Genomic DNA, 7956 nt, shown 5'->3' with positions numbered 1-7956 from the left:
ATGATGATCGGTATTATGAGTTTATGTGTTTTGATGTACCGAAGGTAGTTTGGAGTCCCGGATGAGATGACGGACATGACGAGGAGTCTCGAAATGGTCTATACATAAAGATTGATATATTGGAAGACTATATTCGGACACTTGAACAGTTCCGAGGTGTATCGGATATTTTCCGGAGTACCGGGGGGTTACCGGAACCCCCAGGGTGTTATTGGGCCTCATGGGCCTATTGGTGGATGAGAGGAGACATGCCAAAGCAGGGCGCACGCACCCCTACCCCAAACCGAATTGGCCTAGGGGGGCGGCCCCCTTTCCTTCACTCCTCCCTCAGCTCCCCCTTCTCCTTGTTGGAATAGGAAAGGGGGTCGAATCCTACTTGGAGTAGGATTGCCCCCCCCCCCATGGTGTGCCTCCACCCCTTGGCCGGCCTCCTCCTCCGTCCCCCTTTATATACGTGGGAGGGGGGCAAAAGGCACACAAATTTTTCTATTAGCCATGTGCAGTGCCCCCCTCCACAGAAACACACCTCGGTCTTATCGTTGCAGTGCTTAGGCGAAGCCCTGCGCCGGTAACTTCATCATCACCATCACCATGCTGTCATGCTGACGAAACTCTCCCTCGTCCTCAGCTGCATCAAGAGTTCGAGGGACGTCATCGAGCTGAACATGTGCAGATCGTGGAGGTGCCATGCGTTCGGTAATTGATCGGTTGGATCGCAAAGACATTCGACTACATCAACCGCGTTACTAAACGCTTTCCGCTTTCGGACTACGAGGGTATGTAGACACACTCTCCCCTCTCGTTGCTATGCATCTCCTAGATAGATCTTGCGTGATCGTAGGAACTTTTTTGAAATATTGCGGTCCCCAACACCTTGCTCTATCAAAAATAATTATGTGAAAACTGTTTTGTGTGATTTAGGAGCTGGTGTTAGTGCTATGCCTTTCCCTTTATATAAAAGACTTGATTTGAATAAACTCACACCTACTAAAATATCTTTGCAAATGGCTAATAAATCACCTATCATACCTATCGGTATATGTGAGGATGTGCCCATTGTTGTTGCTAATGTTACTATTTTGAGTGACTTTGTTGTACTTGAGATGCCCGAGGATGATAACATCTCTATTATCCTTGGTAGACCCTTCGTGAATACTACAGGGGCTGTTATTGATTGCAATAAAAGCAAGGTCACTTTTCACATCAATGGTAATCAGCATACGGTTCACTTTCCGAAGAAACAATTCCAAGTGAATGGTATTAATGTTATTGAAAAATCTCCGACAATCACTATTGGAAGTTTTCAAATACCTCTACCTACTATCAAAAATAAATATGAAATGCTTATTGTTGGGGACATGCATATCCCTATTGAGGTAACTTAGTGATTTACGAAAGTTCTTCAGTTTTATGCTAATCGAAAGTGGTTGTTAATAAGACTTGATCAACCTTGTTAATGGATCATTTTTGAACAGTATGAAGTTGATGAATTTGGTAAGCACTACCTTCTGTCCCTACTTTTTATTCTCTATTTTTATTAGTTAAATAGAATAAAATGCCATGTTTTTCCAGTTTTCTGTTTTTCCCGTGCAATAAAAAATGACCCAAAAATAAAAGTTCTCAGAATGCCCTGAAAATTTAATACGATTTTTTTCTGAATTTTTGGAGCAAATAACATCATAGGGAGGTGCACCAGGTGGGCAAAACCCACCTGGGCGCGCTAGGACCCCAGGCGCGCCTTGGTGGGTTCTGGTCCCCGCGTGGGCCCCCTCACTTATCTCTTCATACCACATCATCACCTACCTCCAGAAAAAAAATCTCCATTGCTCTCTCTCCCGTGTTCTTGCTCTCAAACCCGCGGATTTTGATCTCTTTGCTCGAAGCTCCATTTCCAAAACTGTTTTGGGGGATTGTTGCTTGGTATGTGACTCCACCGTTTGGCCAATTAGTTTTTGTTTTAGTAGTTTATATTTTGAATAATTAGCTACTCTTGGTGCTGCTGTAGATGAGCTTGCATGTTGAATTCTTAGTGTTCTAAGTTGTTTGAATGCTTGCTTTGGCCTCTATGTATCCATATGAGTAGTTGGTATGATTTTTGTGAAGTTTTGTTGAGAAAATTATGTGGGCTAATAAATTTCAGAATTTTGTTCATAGGAAAACCATGAATATCTTTAGGAAGTTTGGCTCTAAGAAGAACTCCAAGGGTGTTATTGGGGAGTCATCTAATAGTGATCTTCATCCTCGGAGGTTGGCGGAGGTACGGTTGTGTGAATGGCCGCACACCCCGTTCCTGGAAGAGGCTGGAATCCTTTACGAGTTCATGCAATATGCTGCTAATGCCAGCCTCACCAAATTCATGGCAGACGAGTGTGAACAGCACCAAATCCACACAAATATCTTTGTTCAAAGCTTTACTTTCTTGCCTAGGAAAAATCCTCCTGAAGTGATCTTTGATTTATATTCTGAAAACCATTAGATACCACTTACTGAATTTTGTAACATATGCATGATCCCTTCTAATGGGAGCTTAGCCGAGCCTAGGCCAACTGAGTTTGTGGCCTTTTATCGCACTTTCATAGTGGGAGATGAGAGAGGGGTGTCAGCTATCACTGCCGTTGGCTTGCATTTTCCTGCGGTTCATTACTTTGCTCTTTTCATTGCAAAATGCTTGCTTGCTAGGGAGAAGGTGGGTGCGCTCAGCTCACCAGACCTTATTGTTTTGCCTCGTGCATTAGAGGGCAACAACACTTATAGCTTGGGAGATATTGTGGCTCGTCGCCTCCACCTTAATAAATCCAAGGGTAAAGTTCATGGTGGGATTTATACTACTCGTTTGGCGGCTCACTTCGAGGTTGAGAGACGCCCTCATGATTGTCCTCTGACCAAGGTTTACCTAGACCGTGCTGCCATGGATCACCACCACTTTCCTCATGATAGATCTCCTGACATTCCTATTCCATATAACCTGGTTTTTAGCATTGAAACTCGTGATATTATTCCGTTGCCTTTTCCTGCTTTGTTTGATTCTGTTGCCAGCGGTGGATATGGGATCAAGCCTGCGGACATCATCGCCTGCCGGAATGCTTCGGCTGCTGTAGAGGCAGAAGATGTGCCTCAGCAGTGGGATCAGTGGATGCCCACTCCTCAGTACCCCTACTACCATCCAGACCTCTGATCAATTATGAAGTTAGGCCAAAAGCCTAAGCTTGGGGGAGTATGTGTTTCTCACCGACATTACATTCATGTTCACTTATTCATCTTGTCGGTGTTCACACTTTTTCATTGTATCATCCATGTTTAAGTTTTATTTTATTTTTCTTGCTTTCATCCTATGTGTTTGAAAAACTTTAGAAAAAACCAAAAAAAAAATTAGTTCTAGCTAGTTTACTTTCTATGCATGCTTAGTAGTAATACTAAAAAGAAAATCCAAAAAGATTTCCTTGTTCTTCTTTTGCTTGTTGGGAGCTCTCCCGTGTAAATAGTTTTTTCTAGTTGTTGCTTTCCCTTTTTTATTTGCTTGTTCAAGAAAACCAAAAACTCCAAAAAATATTTTAGTGTGTTTTCTCTGAATTTCTTTTCTTTTATTCGAGTTGTACCAATGAGAAGACCTCGATGAAAATATTGAGTGGCTCTCATATGAATAATTGTTGAACTAATTAAGAGCCCATTTTACCTTGTCTTCCCATGTTGAATTAAATGTTTTACAGATTCTAGCTTAGTCCATGGCACTCTTGCACTATTATTATTTTCACATCGTTCGATCGTGCAAGTGAAAGGTAATAATGACGATATTCGATGAACTGGTCGTGGCAGGGAGAAACTGGTATGAACTCGACTTGTTCTGTTTGTGTAAATATGTTTAACCTAGTATCCATGATTCAGCCCATTATGATTAAACATGTTTGCAATGATAATTAGAGATTATAGTTTCTCATGCCATGCATAAGTAGCTGGGAGTGGATAATGATTTATTTTGGATGACAACATTGCGTTAACATGATTGTGATGTAGTATGAGGATATCGTATCCTCCTCTAAATGTTCGAGTGTCTTGACTTGGCACATGTTCATGCATGTAGTTGAATCAAAACCAACATAGCCTCTATGATATTTATGTTCATGGTGATCATATCCTACTCATGCTAGTTTCCAATGTTACTTATGCATAATGCATGATCCTGATCGTTGTTGCTCTCTAGCTGGCCGCTTCCCAATCTAATTACTAGCCTTCGCCTATACTAAGTGGGGATTCCAAAGGTATTACCCTGCCGTCCTAAGTAAATTTGCATGTGCCACCTCTAAAAAACTTCTAAAAAATATCCTTTTGTGTGCCTAGTTCGTTCAAGGAACGACAGGAGGTGGTGGGTATCTTCCATGCTAAGCGGGTTATTCTCAGGTCGAGTGTTTATTCACTCGCCACCGCACGAGAAAAGGGCGGTAATAGGGATGCCCAGTCCCAAACAGCAAAATACAAAACAAGTTAATCGCATGAATAATCAAACAAAAACTCCCAATGGAGTCAAAACCTTTACTTTTTCTTGCTTCGGAACCGCCACTAGCTTGTTTAGCATGGGAGATATTGATAACTGATAGTCGTGAAGTAAATGAGAAGGGTGCGTGTCTCAAAATATCATTTATCTCTGTTTTAAAACTTGAGCTCTGGCACCTCTGCAAATCAATGCTTCCCTCTACGAAGGGACTATCTATTGACTTTCAGCTTGTGTCATCACCTTCTAAAACAAGCTCTAGAACCTGAGAGCACAACTATCATGACTTATGCATTGTGTGTAGCTAATGTTGGGTGCATCATGACTGGATCTTTTCTATCATGAATTACAATGTTTAGCCACTTCTTGGACTTTGGAGGTGCTCTGCATTTATGTTTTGCGGTCTCAGAAAGGGCTAGAGAGATACCACTACTGTCATATTATATCGTGGTTGTTTTGACAACGTGTTGGCATTTGACACGTCTTATTATTGCTCGCTAGCTGATTATGTCGTTGATATGAGTTAACATAATCTTTAAGAGTTATTGTCGGCCTAGTTAGTTATAATGTTGGCTGAAAACCTGGGTGTTGTTTAAGCCTATTTATGCAAACAAGAGCAAAAGAGTTTGTAAAAGTTTTTCTTTTTCACTTTCAGTTTATCAACTAAATTGCTTGAGGACAAGCAAAGGTTTAAGCTTGGGGGAGTTGATATGTCTCCAACATATCTACTTTTCTAATGCTTTTCGTCTTGTTTTGGACTATAATTTGCATGATTTGAATTAAACTAACCCAGGACTAACGTTGTTTTCAGCAGAACTACCATGGTGTTGTTTTTGTGCAGAAATAGAAGTTCTCAGAATGGAACGAAACTTTGCAAGGAATTTTTATATAATAAAAGAGAATTTCTAGAGCCAAGACCTATGGAATGGGGCACCTAGTTGGGCACAACCCACCAGGGCGCGCCCCCCTCGCCAGGCGCGCCCAGGTAGGTTGTCCCCACCTGGTGGCTCCGCAGACCCTGATTCCAACTCCATAAATACCTGTTTTTCAAGAAAAAACAAGGAGAAAGAATTATCATGATCCAAGAGACGGAGCCGCTTTGACCTCATGTTCTTCATCGAGAGGCCAGATCTGGTGTCCGTTTGGCGCTCCGGAGAGGGGGATCTTCGTTATTCGTCATCACCAACCCTTCTCCATCGCTAATTCCATGATGCTCCCCACCAGGAATGAGTAATTCCTTTGTAGGCTCATTGGTCGGTGAGGAGTTGGATGAGATTCATCATGTAATTGAGTTAGTTTTATTAGGGCTTGATCCCTAGTATCCACTATGTTCTTAGATTGATGTTGCTATGACTTTGCCATGCTTAATGCTTGTCACTTTGGGCCCGGGTGCCATGATTTCAGATCTGAACCGTTTATGTTATCACCATTATGTCCATGTTCTAGATCCGATCTTGCAAGTTATAGTCACCTACTACATGTTATGATCCGGCAACCCTGGAGTGACAATAGTAGGGACCACTCCCGGTGATGACCGTAGTTTGAGGAGTTCATGTATTCACCATGTGTTAATGCTTTGTTCTGGTTCTCTATTAAAAGGAGGCCTTAATATCCCTTAGTTTCCAATGGCACCCCGCTGCCACGGGAGGGTAGGACAAAAGATGTCATGCAAGTTATTTCCATAAGCACGTATGACTATTTTACGGAATACATGCCTACATTACATTGACGAACTGGAGGTAGTGCCATATCTGTAATGCCCTCGATGCGGCTATATCTCCCACGTGTCGAAGCATGACTTAGAGGCATAACCGCATTGAAAGCAATGTCGCAAGTGAGGTAATCTTGACACAACCCATGTAATACATAAGGGAAAGAGATACATAGTTGGCTTACAATCGCCACTTCACACAATACAAGAATAAAGCATTACATCATCCAGATACAATCAAGGTCCGACTATGGAACCAAAATAAAAGAAGATTACCCCAAAAGCGACATGGTCCCCGATCGACCCCAACTGGGCTCCACTACTGATCAACTAGAACGAAATCAACACAAAGGACAAGATCTTCATCGAGCTCCTCCTTGAGCTTGGTTGCGTTATCTGCACAGTAACCTCGGCACCTGTAAAATTGGTTTTTGAAGTATCTGTGAGTCACGGGGACTTAGCAATCTCACACCCTCGCGGTCAAGACTATTTAAGCTTATAGGAAGGGTAGAAGGTGTGAGGTGGAGCTGCAGCAAGCAACTAGCATATATGGTGGCTAACATACACAAACGAGAGCGAGAAGAGAAGGCAAAAGCACGGTCGAACAACTATGATCAAGAAGTGATCCTAGAACAACCTACGTCAAGCATAACTCCAACACCATGTTCACTTCCCGGACCCCGCCGAGAAGAGACCATCACGGTTACGCACGCGGTTGATGTATTTTAATTAAGATAAACTTCAGGTTTTCTACAACCGGACATTAACAAATTCCCATCTGCCCATAACCGCGGACACGGCTTTCGAAAGTTCAAATCCCTGCAGGGGTGTCCCAACTTAGCCCATCACAAGCTCTCATGGTCAACGAAGGATATTCCTTCTAGCGGGAAGACCCGATCAGGCTCGGAATCCCGGTTACAAGACATCCTCGACAATGGTAAAACAAGTCCAGCAGGACCGCCTGATGCGCCGACATCCTGATGGGACCTACACAGATCTCGTTCTCAGGGCAACACCAGATGAACACTACATACAGCTAAAATCAGCCCTCAAGTTTCCTCGAGGTAGCGCCGCAAGTGGCTCTGTTTTGGACCAACACTTAGACAAGCACTGGCCCGGGGGGGTTAAAATAAAGATGACCCTTGGGCTGGCCTAACCCGAGGAAAAAAAGGCTAGGTGGCTAATGGTAAAACTGAGGTTGGGCCTTGCTGGAGGAGTTTTATTCAAGGTGAACTGTCAAGGGGTTCCCATTATAACCCAACCGCGTAAGGGACGCAAAATCCGGGAACATAACACCGATATGATGGAAACTAGGGCGGCAAGAGTGGAACAAAACACCAGGCATAAGGCCGAGCCTTTCGCCCTTTACCAAGTATGTAGATGCATTAATTAAATAAGATATATTGTGATATCCCAACAAGTAAAAATATTCTAACAAGGAACAACATCTCCATGTTCCAACAAGGAACAAACTTCAATCTTCACCTGCAACTAACAATGCTATAAGAGGGCTGAGCAAAGAGGTAACATAGCCAAACAACGGTTTGCTAGGAAAAGGTGGGTTAGAGGCTTGGTTCAACAATATGGGAGGCATGATAAGCAAGTGGTAGGTATCGCAGCATAGGCATAGCAAAAGAGCGAGCAACTAGCAAGCAAAGATAGAAGTGATTTCGAGGGTATGGTCATCTTGCCTGAAATCCCGCAAGGAAGAAGAACGAGTCCATGAAGAAGACAAACGGACATAGTTGAACGGGTCCTC

Source organism: Triticum dicoccoides, chromosome 2A, assembly GCF_002162155.2.
Source record: "Triticum dicoccoides isolate Atlit2015 ecotype Zavitan chromosome 2A, WEW_v2.0, whole genome shotgun sequence".
In the NCBI taxonomy this organism is placed as follows: Eukaryota; Viridiplantae; Streptophyta; class Magnoliopsida; order Poales; family Poaceae; genus Triticum; species Triticum dicoccoides.
The sequence above is the reverse complement of the archived record's forward strand: the minus strand, read 5'-3'. Positions refer to the sequence as shown.